Raw genomic sequence first — 15,214 nt, 5'->3', positions numbered from 1 at the left:
CACACACACACACACACACAAACACAGACAGGGACTCACCCCCCCACTCACACATACACACACACACACACACACGGGGACTCACCCCCCCACACAGACACCACAGGGACACACACACACACACACACAGATGGGGACTCACCCCCCACTCACACACACCACAGGACACACACACATACACACACACACACACACACACACACCCCACAGGACAAACACACATACACACACACACACACACCTGCACACGCGCACACACAGGCAGGGGGACTCACCCCCCCCACACACACTCACACGCACCACAGGGACACACACACACACACATACACACACACATACACAGGGACATACCTGCGCGCGCACACACACATTCACACACACACTCACACACCTTCTCGGGCTTGGCCTGCCATCCCTGCCATTACAGAGCAGGAGCCGGCATTTAACCAGCGTCTGTCAGCGAACTACCACCACCACCACCACCACCGCCACCACCACCACCACCACCACCACCACCGCCGCTCCGGCCGGCAGGAGGGCAGGCGGCACCCAGAGGGGCGGGAGGAGGGGGAGCCAGGACACAGACCTGGAGGAGCGGTGAACCGCGGGAGCTCGGACACATGAAAGCATGCCTTTATTCACGCACGCTGTGCTTGGGGCGGGCCCGGTTAAACAGCTATGTCTGGCCCCCGTGGCTCAGGAGGTCACCTTCAATCCCAGTCAGGGCACGTGCCCAGGCTGTGGGCTCCATCCCGGTGGGGGCTTGCAGGAGGCAGCCCATTCATGACTCTCTCTCATCTTTGATGTTTCTCTCTCCCTCTTGGTTCCTCTCTGAAGTCAATAAAAACATATTTTTAAAGTTATGTCTAATGAAAAGAATGGATAAATGATCTTGGAAAAAACAGGCTGTCTTAGCACAAATGCCCTCTTCTCCACACACACTAACGGCCCTCCTTTCTGATTCTCCCTGACTTCCCCTTTCGAGTCCTCCCGCTCCGTGTCCTGCCCCCCACGCCTCCCGCCCCCCCCCCCCACACCCAGCGCGGCTCACAGAGGCCCGTCCTGCCTCCTCTGCCCGCCTCCCTGGCCCTGTGCCCACGTGCGCCCGTAACAACCTCCGCGGTGTTTGTGTGATGACGGGATGGGAAGGAAAGGACACGCCATCAGGCCCCGTGGGATGTGTGAGACCTAAAGCTCCTTAACTCTGGGAGGGCTTCTTTAATAAAAACAAACTTACAGGAGCTCATTTCTGCAGCGTTTACAGAAACAGATGCTATGCGAACACATGGCCGCTTATCCCGAGCGTGCGAGGGCCGCCAGGCCGAGCGCCCCTCGCTCCCGTGAGGACGCCGCTCTGCGTGGTGGGCGAGCACTGCGCCCGCAGGCTGTGAGCGCCGCGGCTGTGGAAGGAGCACGCTGTCAGCACGCAGCGCGATGCCGTGGGGTGGCGTGCGTGGGCACAGCTGCTTTCCGCCGGTGCGGCACTAGCTTCCGTCTCCTTGTCTGCAGTGTCTGACCCAGAGGAGGCTGCCCTGGGTCAGCATGAGGACATGTAGATGTTAGTGATGAAAACACTCCATTGTCATGAGAAGGATGTGTTCTAATTGTGTTTAAAGTATTGGTGTGGGGCTTCCTACCTTATTTTTTCTAGTTCACCCTTCCTAATGAGAAGAAAACTTTTTAAAATAACTGACCAAGAGTTGGGCACAGGCTGTAGCTACACCCCCTGTCCACCCACGCGCTCCTCCCCATCTGCCTCCCACACTCAACTCAAATCAGTTTTACTGAATGCTTCTTTAACAAAAGTTCCGACTCAAGAAATGCTGCTGTATGAAATTAAGTGGGATGGAAAATAATGGAGTTTAATGAAATTAAATCCACTGAATCGAATTGCCAAGTGTGTACAGGGCCTCCACTGCTGCCACGTGTTGTCTTCTGAGTCCAGCTGGCCTCCAGCAGGTCACCGCATCACCAGCTGGCACCCGCAGTGCAGTGTGTGTGGGCGTCCCAACAAGCCAACACCGGTATTTTCCTAAGAAAAGGAAAGTGGGTGGAAGCCCTAGCTCTCATGCTTTTCACAGTACTGGGGCAAAATAAACGCCCTGTGTCTGGTGCACCGCTGTCAAAGGGACAGACATGCACCTTGAATGTCCCTGAGTTGGTCCGCTCTTTGCAAAGGTCCAAAGTAAAACGGATGGGGGAGGGCAGCAGGCGTGCACTGTGCCAGTTCGGGCCACAGCGACAAGCTCCCTTCAAGTCTGGGGGTTATTGTGGGAACTGCTCCTGAGCGCCCCTCCTGGGATGGATGATGCGTTTGTTAAGACAAGGGAGACTTCTACTTTGTCACCACCATTTATGGCCAAAAGCCACTGAACTTGGACTCAAGCTATTCTTTTCTTTTCTTTTCTTTTTTTTAAATATATTTTATTGATTTTTTACAGAGAGGAAGGAAGAGGGATAGAAAGTAGAAACATTGATCAGCTGCCTTCTGCACACCTCCTACTGGGGATGTGCCCACAACCAAGGTACATGCCCTTGACCGGAATCGAACCTTTCAGTCCTCTATCCACTGAGCCAAACCGGTTCTGGCAAGACTCAAACTATTCTAAAAAAAGATTAAATGAGACCATTAGAAGACAGTAAACGTTTACCAAGTCTTGCAGCTAAATGATTCTGAACAAAAATAAAACAATTCTAGACCTCATAGGGACTGGATTGAATGAGCCTTGCAAATAAGAGTGAAACAAAGATTAACATCACACTTCTTTTCACAAGCTTGATTTCTAGTGGAGTAATGAAGCATAGAGGCCCAAGCCTTCCTTTCTGTGTCTCCAGGCAAGAGCTGGCAGTGCCACCGGAGTCACGCAGGACACGGCTCTGTGAAGGCGAGCTCAGCTCTCAGATGGCTCTGATTCCGCTAGAGAAACCCTCCCGACTTCTCCCGTCCGCTTGCTGCTGAGAACGTCGTACTGTTGTATGCTTCTGCCCTTCGGCTGAAGGTAAAAGTATTTTTGCTTGTTCTCAGGAAAGTCATTGAATCTGAACATGAACATCACAGATGACCACAGTCTTAGTGCCTTAAAACAACACAGGCTGGAAGTAGAGGCAGGAGCACGGGCCAATGGCCAGCTGTAGGAGATTTCCCTTCACCTCAACTGTCTGTCCCCTCCTGGCTATTTTCACAATAGTTAGTGTCTCCCACTAAGGAAAGTAGTAAAACTTTTTATATATACTATGGGCCCTCAGAAATAAGACACCTATGAAGAAGAGCTCTTAGTGGCTAACTAGACTAAATTTAAGTTAAAAACAAAACAAAACACAAATCCCCTTCCCTGATGCCTTCCAAAATCCAGCCTAGCAGCATTTCTGCACAAGGCCCTCTCACACAAACTGCACTAAGCTACCTGCCTCTGCCCTCAACCACCTGCCTGTGTTCTGCCATCTGAGAGGCCCTTATAAAGGAGTTCCGGGAGTCCAATTTCAACCAATAGGACTGAGGCTTTCTCCATCTAATTGGAACTTGCAGCTCTGACCAATCAGAGTGGTTTGATTCTAACCAATCATCACAGTCCCTTTAAACCAATCAAAATGTGAGGATTTGGAGTTCTCATTTGCATGAGGGCAGACCAATCAGGAACCAAGGGTGGGGACTTCTGTTCACATAAGCTGGCTCTCCTGTGGTTCTGGGAGTTGCCTTTTCTACTGAAGAGTGTTCTGGCCTGGAGCCAGAGCTGAGCTGTTTGCACTGAGGGAAGCTTCCTTCTTCACCACATCCAAAATGGGGATTCCTGCTGTCCCTGGGCTGGGGCAGCATCAGTTGATAATATAATCCTCCCACATAAGAAACAACTTGATGCTATGGAAAAAGAACTAGATTTTTAAATAATTAGATTGAGGTCCTTTATCCACCACATATCAAGTACCTTGGTCAGGTTACTGTTCCCAATTTTAGTTCTGAAAAAGATCCCTGTCCATGTAGAACATGTTTGTGTGGACGACAGGGGCCACATGCTGACCTGACAGCTCAGGGGAGCCCTGCATGGCCGTCTTGCAAACTCAGACCTAAAGTCACCACAAAGGATGGTCTGAAGTTAAACTTTAACTAAATGCAGTTATGGTAGGCAGTTACCTCCTAGGCTGGTATTTTCACTGACATGGTCAACCTTTATCTTAACTGAGCCTATCTGTCTTTTTGAATCTATGATAACATATCCTTGAAATGTCTGAGTAACTTGTAACTTCCCTTTTTCTGGAGCCCCTGGGGCACAACCAAATGTGCCGGGCACCAGGACAGATACCACAAATTCCTTCATTATCATGTTAATTGTTCCTGCACCCCCTAAGTATGTGTCCATCATTTTACTTTTTAGCCAATCCTAGGGGTCCCTCCTCCATTTTTTCTTCCTCACCACCCCTCCACCACTTTGCTTTATCACACTTTCTTAATCTATCACCAATGAATTTCATGTAACTCACCTATGTCCCTCCTTTGATTGCAATGTATAAATATAAATGTAGAGGGAGAAACCAAGATGGCAGCATAGGTAAACACCTAAACTGCAGCCTAGCACAACAATTTCAAAAATACAACTAAAAGACAAAATGGACATCATCCAGAACCATAGAAAAGCTGACTGACTGGAAATTCTATAACTAGAAGGAAAGAGGAAATAACAAGGAAAATCAGAGGAACTGTAAAAGCTTGAGGTATGGAGACATGAGCATGTGCGCGTGCAGAGAGGACGGAGCCGAGAGGACAGGGTGGCTGAGGGCCTGGCTGGAGTTCTATAGCATGAAGGAGATAAAAGCTCCCAACTGTGCTGAACCCTAGTTCCAACTGCATTGAACCCCAGTTCTGGGGACACAGGCTTATATAGTTGGAATCTGGGTTTTACAGCAGAAACTCAGGGGAGCAGTGAAAGGCAGAGCTCTGGAGGCATGCACGTGAATGCACGCAGAGAATGGACTGTTGACTGTGCTACTGGATTGCCCTAGCAGGAAGGAGACAAAAGCTCTGGACTGTGCGAACCCTAGTTCCAACTGCACTGAACCCCAGTTCCAGGCAAGAATCTGGGAATCCAGATTCAATAGGGGAAAGACTAGACTGTCTGGCAGTGGTCAAAACTTGAGGGTGCCTTTATCTCATAGGTGCTTGCAGTGAGTTCTGAGGAACACTGAGGGACACTGAGACCCAGGAACCTCATAGGGCAGGGCTGATGGGAAGCCAAGGCCGTAGGCTCCACCCTGAAAGCCCACCCCATCCAAGCTGAGCACAGAGGCTTTTGCAATTTTGCAACTCTATTCGAATAAGGCTGTCTCCCAGCATAGACACAGCTGATCCTCACACCCAATTGACCTGGAGATCAACTCCTCCCACTAACAATCAAGACTTAACTACAACAAGGCTGTACACAGAGTCCACAAAGAAGTGCACCAAGAGTGTCCACCTCAGGTAACTGGGGAGGCCGAGCCACTGGCCCACATAGGACACCTAGCACACAAAGCTCCTTTACCAACTCAGGGAAGCAGTGAAAATGCAGAGACAAAGAAACAGATCACAAAAGAAAGAAATGGAGGAAAACAAACAACTGGAGATAGAGTTCAAAACCACGGTTATAAGGTTTTTCAAGAATTTCCTAGAAAAGGCCAATAAATTTAGCCAGACCCTCAAGGATATGAGCGAGACCCTCAAAGATATGGAAAAGGAACAACTAAAAATTAAACATACACTGACTGAAATAAAAAATATTATACAGACACCCAACAGCAAACTAGAGGAATGCAAGAATCAAGTCAAAGATTTGAAATACAAAGAAGCAAAAATCACTCAACTGGAAAAGTTAAAAGAAAAAAGAATCCAAAAATTTGAAGATAGGGACAACTTCAAAAGTACCAACTTCAGAATTATGGGGGTGTCAGAAGAAGAGAGAGAGCAAGACACTGAAAACTTATTTGAAGAAATAATATGAGAAAACTTCCCCCACCTGGTGAAAGAAATAGACTTACAAGTCCAAGAAGCACACAGAACCCCAAACAAAAGGAATCCAAAGAGGACCACACCAAGACATGTCATAATTAAAATGCCAAGAGCAAAAGACAAAGAGAGAATATTAAAAGCAGCAATAGAAAAACAGTTAGTTACTTACAAGGGAGCACCCATACTATTGTCAACTGATTTCTCAACAGAAACTATGCAGATCAGAGGGAGTGGCAAGAAATATCAAAAGTGATGAATAGCAAGAACCTACAACCAAGTGTACTCTACCCAGCCAAGCTGACATTCAGAATCAAAGGTCAGCTAAAGAGCTTCACAGATAAGAAATGCTGAAAGGTATTCTCTAAGAATAGGAAGAAGAAGAAAAAGGTAAAGATAAAAATTATGAACAACAAATACATATCTATCAACAAGTGAATCTAAAAATCAAGTGAATTGCCAAAACCAGTTTGGCTCAGTGGTAGAGTGTCGGTCTGTGGACTGAAAGGTCTCGGGTTTGATTCTGGTCAAGGGCATGTACATTGGTTGTGGGCACATCTCTGGTAGGAGGTGTGCAAGAGGCAGCTGGTTGATATTTCTCTCTCATCAATGTTTCTAGCTCTCTATCTCTCTCCCTTCCTCTCTGTAAAAAATCAATAAAATATATTTAAAATAAATAAATAAAAATCAAGTGAATTAAAAATCTGATGTACAGAATAAACTGGTGAATATAATAGAACCAGGGGCATAGAAAGGGAGTGGACTGACAACTCTCAGGGGGAAAGGGTGTGTGTGTAGGGGGGGTGGGAAGAGGCTGGACAAAAATCGTACACCTATGGATGAAGACAGTGGGGGGGGAGTAAGGGAAGAGGGTGGGATGGGAACCAGGTGGAAGGGAGCTATGGAGGAGAAAAGAGGAACAACTGTAATAATCTGAACAATAAAGATTTATTAAATAAATTAAATAATAAAAAAATAAATAAATAAATACAAATGTAACCCACCATTCTCCAGGGCAATATCTCAATTTGTTGAGATTCTGTTTCCTGGCATATGTTGACAGTTTGGCTCCAATAAACTCACAAAAATTCTTTACAAGTTGCAATGTGTTTTTTTTTTATGTTAACATTTGAAAAAAGCAAAACTTCTCAAATTCAATGTGCATAAAAATCCTTTGAGAGCTGCCATTACAATGTAGATCCTACTCTGACATGCTAGCAGGTCTGTTCTTTGTCAAGGACCCCTACCCTTGGGTGATGCAATTCAGGGAGATCACAGGTACAACACTTCAGTAAAAGATGTGTTTAAAATACTTGCTGATATATAATTTCATCCTCTCAATAACATGTTAAGGGAGGAGGGATTGGTACTGCCTTCATTTGACAGACAAGACAGATGATTGAGGTGGCCAGATCACTGAGGAAGGCCCCATGGTGTTCAGAAACTGCATTTATTTCATGCATAAAATACAGGATGGGGCAAAGTAGTTTTAGCATTGTTTGTATGAAAAATACAATCCTACATAAGAAAAGAGTAATATGCAAATTAACCATCACTCTGCTCTGCAAGCCACGCCCACAAGCCACACCCACAAGCCAATCAGTGTGAGTATGCAAATAAACCAAGAGTGGCTACAGCCACAAAGAGCAGGATGGAGGCATTTTCCCGGCAATGGAGGAAGCCAAGCTTTCCGTCTGCCCTTGCCGGCCTAAGGCTCCACTCAAGGCTACAAAGTTTCAATTATAGAAGGTAAACAAATCCAAACAGAAATGGCTGTCACCATGGTGCGAACAGGAGCTTTAGCACCACTTCAGGCTACAAAGTTTTAATTATAGAAGGTAAATAAATTCCAGATACCAGGGCCTTGGCTTGGGTCACTGGGGGGCCTGCAAACCACCACAGGCCCCTCGCTCAGGCCTCCCCACACCCCAAAGGAACCCCCACCCTGATCTGGGACACCCTTCAGGGCAAACCAGCTGGTCCTACCCATGCACCAGGCCTCTATCCCGTCTAATAAAAGAGTAATATGCAGATTGACCATCACTCCAACACACAATATGCTGTCCCCATGTGGTCAAAGATTCTGCCACCAGGTGGACACAAGATGGCCAGCAGGAGAAGGCAGTTGGGAAGGACCAGGCCTGCAAGGGGAGGCAGTTAAAGGCAATCAACTCTGCAGGGGAGAGCAGTTAGGGACAACCAGGCTGGCAGAGGAGGGAAGTTGGGGGCAAACGGGCTGGCAGGGGAGCAGTTAGACATCAATCAGGCTGGCATGGGAGTGGTTAGGAAGTGATCAGGCTGGTAGGCAGAAGAGGTTAGGGGCAATCAGGAAGGCAGGCAGCCGAGCAGTTGGGAGCCAGTAGGCCTGGATTGTGAGAGGGATGTCCGACTGCCCTCAAGGGGTCCCAGATTGGAGAGGGTGCAGGCTGGCCTGAGGGACAAACCCTCACCTGTCCCCGTGCACAAATTTTGTGCACTGAGCCCTAGTAATAAGTAATAACACACAAACTATTTCATGTACTCACAACTGTAACCCTACTCTTGTCCACCCTGTGTCTGTACATTGACTGAACTATACATTCCTTGAGGAAAGTTTTACTCCTTTTCATACTTCTGGTACTTAACAGAGCACCTCAACAAAAAGACTAATTTTTGAATACACAGAATTATCTACTATTTTTAAAAAGTCCTGAAAAACAACAACAACCACCCTCAGGTAGTTTTCACAAAGTAGAACCCTTCCTTGCTTCCTAACAGTTGAGCTGCGAGTAACTTTCTCACAGTTGGAATAGACCACAAGGTCACCCGGTTCCATCTGGGAGTGGGACGCCCACTTGTTTCTTTGTTGGTGTTACACTCAGACTCCGAAGTCGGCCAGACCTCGGTTCAGGCTGCCCACACTGCCAGCATCGTTCCAGATAACTGGCCTTGGTTCTGCTGACTGGGAAGGCCCACTTTCAAATCAGGCAGGGCCCCAGTTCAGATGGGACCTTTTCTTAATCTTTTTATCTTTTTGCAGGGAGGGGCAGCTATGAAACCCTTTGAAATTAAAGGGGATTCACGTGAATCCAGAGTCAATGTCAATGGACACCTAATAAGATTTTAAAACTATTTTGCAAAACAAATAGTTCCCCTTATCAAATATTTTCTACTGGGAATTGCCGGAAACCAATCATTGTCTCACTAATAGAAAGAGGCTGGTCAACCTTGAAGCTCTGAAAGGTCAGAGCCAACCACACCCTATCTAATTGAGACAATAGTAACTGAGGCAACTTCCCCATCTTGTAATCATATAAATCCTTACTGATATGATAATCCACTTATTACCTGCCTAAGGGCTATGGGTGTTTCCCAAAGCTGCTTAAGGGTAATGGGTGCATCCCCATAGCAGCCTCAATAAAAGGGATAGCAAGGCCAGAGCCAAGAGAGTCTTCCCACTAGAGGTTGACTCCCGCCTGGCCCCCCATTTGTCCCAAGTTAACTCTTTTCTAGTCTCTCTCTTCATTTTAGTGTGCGGCCTCCTCCAGAAACCGGACCCTGAGTGCGCCCTAATCACGCGGGTCGTGTTAAGGGTTCCCACAGGGAATGATTTGATTTGAGTAAGGTCTGGCTTCAAGTGGCTTAACTAATGAGATGAGAGGTTTTTGATGCTAGTTATGAACCAAATACATTGTTTACTCAGCAGCATCATGTTCAAGGCTGTTCTTTTCGTTCTGCTGCTGGGACATCTGGGAAGAGCTTGTATTCCCATTGAAGGTAAGCACAATTAAGGTGGAAAGAAAACTATTCTGGAAGTTTGTATAATGGCAGTACTTATTGCAAAGAAAACTGCACAATATGATTTTATTTCTACTGACAGCTATTAAAATCTATACTGGAAGCTCAATGTCTAAAAGGTTAACTAGGCAGGGGCTATATTACAGATCTAAAGGCAACAATGCATGTTGGATTATGGGAGACAGAGCCTCAGCTCACCTGCATCTGCAGTGCAGACAGTGCCCTGACCACTTCCAGAAGTTTCTGACTGATGATGTCTGCAGCTACGACAGCACACAGTATCCCAAGCACTGTCCTGGCAAAACCAGTTTGAAAACTTTTATCTCACAAGGCAGGTGTCTGTTTTGTAAGAATCTTGCAAAGCCAGGAAGAACTATACCCTGTGGAACTTCTACATCAGAGGTGGAATATCACAAGAATATCAACTAATGTTTTATCAAGCTTTTATTGATGCAAAGTAGTGATGCCTCTGCTAAATATCACTTTATCCACTTTATAATCCGGTGGACCAAGCTTTGGAGAATGTAAATGACCTCCTGATATCACCTAACCAGAGGTGAGAAAACAGCCATGTGATTCCATATTCTGACACCACACTGACACCAACTTACTTTTCTTAACCGAATGCATGTAGCTGTTGTATAGCTAATTCACATACTATGGGAAGCATCAGTGTGACTAATACAGAGTGTGAATAAAAGAAAAGTTTTCTTAAACTTTAGAATATGTTTCTGTCCCTTTCTTTGGAGATGAATGTTGCTGACATTCTGATCATTCTTGTTCCCCAAACCCAGGATAGGTAATGAGCACCCAGATTCTGGAGCAAACCTCACGTCCCTTTCCCTTTGGATGATTTACGGATTTGGAATTTCCAGACCACGAAATGAGATGAATGTACTTATGAGGATAAAAGAATAGATTTGAAATCAGGATTGTCTAAATACCTGGTTACTATTTTTGTAACTTAGGGGGTAAACAGGGAAGGTGGTGATGAAAATGTCATAGAAAAGTGAAAGGCAAGTATGTGGAATGAGTCTGTATCATTCGTGGATTCTCAAGACCAGGCAGGTGGTGCTTCTGGGAGAACCCATTTTGCTAGTCCTCTGTCGCCGTGGTCAGATGCTTGGAAGTAAAACGGCTGCTGAACAAATCAATTTGCAAGGGTGCTTTAGAGCTGAAATGTTATTGTCTAAGTTTCTGCAAGAATTGCTCTTTGTGATCAACTGAAGATTGGAAAGGAAAGACACATATTAAACACTCTGACAAATATTTTCCTACTTAGAGGGTATGTAAATCAGTAAACCACCTGCAATGTGTAATAGCAGGAAAATCCAGCAGTTAAAATTCTCCTATACAATATGGGGCTATGATTTTCATGAAATAAAAATAATATTAACTAAAAAGTAAAGAGTATGTATTTTTAGAAAATTTATGTGTAATTTTGAAAAGGAAATGTAAAGATTCAATATACTGAATACCAAAGCAAAGTCCAAACCATCCTAACACAAATACTGATGACTTTTTTTATGTTGGTTCTACCAATTTATGAACATGGTATATTCTTCCACTTGGTTATATCTTCCTCTATCTCTTTTTTCAACACCCTGTAGTTTTCTGTGTACAGGTATTTTACCTCCTTAGTTAAGTTTATTCCTAAGTATCTTAATTTTTTTTGTTGTTGCAATGGTTTTTTTTTTTTTTTTTTCCAGTTTCTCTGTGAGTTCATTATTGGTGTATAAAAATGCCATATATTTCTGGATGTTAATTTTGTATCCTGCTACATTGCCAAATTCACTTATTAAACTAGTAATTTTTTTGGTGGGGTCTTTATGGTTTTTATGTATAATATCATGTCATCTGTGAATAATGAGTTTTACTTCTTCTTTTCCAATTTGGATACCTTTTATTTCTTCTCTGATTGTTATGGCTAGCACTTCTAATATAAGATGACCAGACATCCTGCTTTTGGTGGGACAGTCCCGATTTTTAACAATTTGTCCCGTGTCCCGCGGCATTTTAAAAAAGTAAACATCACCTTATTCTAATACTATGTCAAACAGGACTGGTGAAAGTGGGCATCCTTGTTTTGTTCTTGTTCTTAGGGGAAATGACTTTAGTTTTTGCCCATAGAGTATGATATTGGCTATAGGTTTTTCATATAAGGCTTTTATTATGTTAAAGTATGATCCCTTTATTCCAACTTGGCTGAGAGTTTTTATCAAAAAAGAGTGTTGGATTTTGTCAAATGCTTTTTCTGTGCCAATTGATATGATTATGTGGTTTTTCTTTCAATTTGTTTATGATGTATCACATTTATGATTTGTTGATACTGTACCAGCCTTAAATAAATCCCACATGGCCATGGTGTATAATCTTTTTAATGTATTGCTGGATTTGATTTGCTAATATTTTGTTGAGGATTCGAGCATCTATGTTCATCAGGATATCATACTGCTATACCGGTGATCTTCTGTTTTTGTAGTACTTATCTCATTTTGGGATTAGGGTGATGCTGGCTTGATAGAGCTTGGAGGAGTGCCTTCCTCTTGAGTTTTTTGGAGCAGTCTGAGGAGGATTGGTGTTGCTGCTTTGAATGTTTGATAAACTCCCCAGTGGAGCTGTCTGAACCAGGGCCTTTGCTGAAAGTTGATTACTACTTCAGTTTCACCAGTAGTTATTTGCTTATTCAGGTTTTCTGATTTTTCCTGATTTGTGTCTTGGAAGATTGTATTTTTCTAGGAACATGTCCATTTCATATAGGTTGTCCAATTTGTTGGAATAGAGTTGTTCATAGTTTTTGTTGATTTTTTTTTTTTATATAATCCTTTGTGTTTCTGAGGGGTTGGTTATTACTTCATCTCTTTCAATTCTGATTTTGATTATTTGGATCTTCTCTTTGTTTTTTTCTCTGCCTATACTACTCGGTTTTTATATACTTTTTGTCTGATGCCCCCACCCTACTGGACTCCCAACAACCCTTTCACTTTTGTCTTGAATTTTGTAACATCATAAGAATAAGATCTTCCCACACTTACAGGATCTGATTACATCTACAGACTCTTTTTCTACAAGAAGTTCTCTTACAACCCTGTGGTCACTTTTCAGTTTGGATGGGTGGTTCTCAGGCCTGCTATACAGATGTCATCCTGGGACTTACCTTCATGGCTTTTCTGAGTTAGTTCCACTGTTCATAGAGCCAACCTGTTCCAATTTCTTGAATAATTTCCTTGTTTTCTCAAGTAACATCCTAAAAAAAAGAGTATTTGGGAGACAAAGCTTTCTCAGTTTAATTTCCTTTTTCATTGTGCCCTGTATTTTATCAATCGCTTTGCTCGGTACAGAACCTCAAGTTCAGTGATTTCCCCGTGGAACTTCCTGGGCGTTATTTATCTCCTAATATCCAGTCCTGGTGAGGAGCCAATTGCCAGCCGATTCCCATTCCTTGGTGGAGGATCTATATTTGATCTCTGGAAGCTTTCAGAATCTTCTCTTTATTCTTGCCATCCTTAAAGTTCATGATATGCCTATACGTAGACTTGTTTCTTTTTCCTGCTCAGAACTCAGGTCTTATACAATTACTAGAGGCCTGGTGCATGAAATTTGTACACAGGTAGGGTCCCTAGGCCTGGCCAGTGATCAGGGCTGATTGAGGGGTAACTGGCAGAATGATGGGGGAGAGGGGCCCTGCTGGCACCCGCCTTGGTTGGCCTGGGGCCTGCGAGCTAGGGGCAGCTCCTGTGTTGAGCGTCTGCCCCCTGGTGGTCAGTGAGCATCATAGCAACTAGTCATTCTGCTGTTGGGTTGATTTGCATATTAGGCAAATATTTTATTATACTTGTGTCCCTTTAGTTCTAAAATTTTTCTTGTAGGTTTCATTCAATCATTTTCTCTATTTTCATTTTCTGGCACTTCTTTTCTATGTTGAAACCTCCATCGATTCTATAGGACTGACCCTGTCATATATTTTTTGTTTCTTGACTATTATTCTCTCCTTTTCTCTTGTAGTTATGCAACTAGAGCTTCCCAGTGGTCTTTGCAGGCAAGGAGACAGAGAAATGAGTGGCAACTGTTAGGGAGTCTTCTTCTTTCCTCAGCTGCTTTGGCCAGGCTAACAACCAAATTAGCCTGAGACAGATTGGCAAGCAGATAAATTAACATTTCATAACATATACACCTCCTGTATACATGGGAGAGACGGAGAAACACTGAGTAAGTCACCAAATGGTGGAAGTTGTCACCCTAAATACCACCTTCAACTGTGGGTATTTAGAAGAAGCTGGGGGGAGTCGGGTGTGGGGCTAGCAGGAAAAGCACAGTGAACAGGTCAAGTTGTTAGGGATGAAGTCCCCACTTCTCCACTGAGAGACGCAGGCCAGGGACCCAAGCCCTTGCAGAAGTACATGTGCTTTTCTAATTTTAATTAGAGTGAGAGAAAGGGAGAAGGGAAGAGAGAAAAACATCGATGTGAGAGCAGAACATCACTGCTTTTACATGTGTCCCATGTGCCCCACTGGGAATCAAACTGGCAACCTTTTGGTGCAGAGTCTCAACAGCCAGGGATGTTTACTTATTCTTTAATCCTCATCTGAGGATAGGTTTTGGTTGATTTGAGAGAGAAACATACACCTGCTGCCTCCCTTAGGAGCTCCAACCTGGGGTGAAACCAGCAACCCTTTTATTTTTAACTTAAAAAATTTTTAAATGTACCTTTATTTATTTACTTTTTTTTTTTTTTAGAGAGGGAGAGGGAGATAGAAACAATGAGAGAGAAACATTTATTGGCTACCTCCTACACACCCCCTACTGGGGATCAAGCTTGCAACCCTCACATGTGCCCTGACCAGGAATCAAAGGGTGACCTCAAGGTTCATGGATCACTCAACCACTGAACCACACCAGCCAGAACTGCAACTCTTTTTTAAAATTCTCACCTGAGGATATTTTTTCCATTGCTTTTCAGAGAGAGAGTGGAAGGGAAGGAGGGAGAAACATCACCGGTTGCCTCCCAAATGCACCACAACCTGGGGCAAGGAGCTAACCTGCAACCCAGGTTCGTGCCCTAGACTAGGAACCGAACCCGCAACCCTTCGGTGCTCAGCGGACCCTCCACCCACCCACGTTGGCCAGGGCAGACCCGCAACCTTTTGATGCTGCCACCAACCAGAACCCCACCGACTGAGCCACCTGCGGAGCAACATGTGCTTTCCAAGGGTCACTGCTCCTCCGTGCTGTTTCTCCCGCGTCTGCTTTTAAATCAAGCAGCCCAACCCCCTCCCCAAAGAGGCCCCGGGAGGCAAGTGGCTCCCGGGGCCGCCCGCGGCGCCGGGCCGAGGGCTGTGCACGCCTCTCCCGTCTGGCCGCGAGGCTGGGCCCTGGAGGGACCACCAGAGGACAGCCTCCGTCTGCACCCTGCGGGCGCGGCGCCTGGGGTCGGCGTCATCCGGCCCCTGCGCCCTCACACCC

The 15,214-nt window shown here is 45.0% G+C and overlaps 1 long non-coding RNA gene across 1 annotated transcript; it reads right to left on the bottom strand.

Annotated features, from left to right (window-relative positions):
- Positions 1 to 1,901: 1,901 nt before the first annotated feature.
- Positions 1,902 to 15,038, bottom strand: LOC123652322. The gene is made up of 3 exons (XR_006741600.1): positions 14,893 to 15,038; positions 12,909 to 12,998; positions 1,902 to 2,032 (listed from the first exon to the last, which is right to left on the bottom strand). It is a non-coding gene; the product is annotated as an uncharacterized LOC123652322 (long non-coding RNA).
- Between the last annotated feature and the right edge of the window lie 176 nt (positions 15,039 to 15,214).

The sequence above is a fragment of the Pipistrellus kuhlii genome, unplaced genomic scaffold, assembly GCF_014108245.1.
Source record: "Pipistrellus kuhlii isolate mPipKuh1 unplaced genomic scaffold, mPipKuh1.p scaffold_m20_p_14, whole genome shotgun sequence".
Classification (NCBI taxonomy): domain Eukaryota; kingdom Metazoa; phylum Chordata; class Mammalia; order Chiroptera; family Vespertilionidae; genus Pipistrellus; species Pipistrellus kuhlii.
This window is presented reverse-complemented; position numbering and strand designations above follow the sequence as displayed.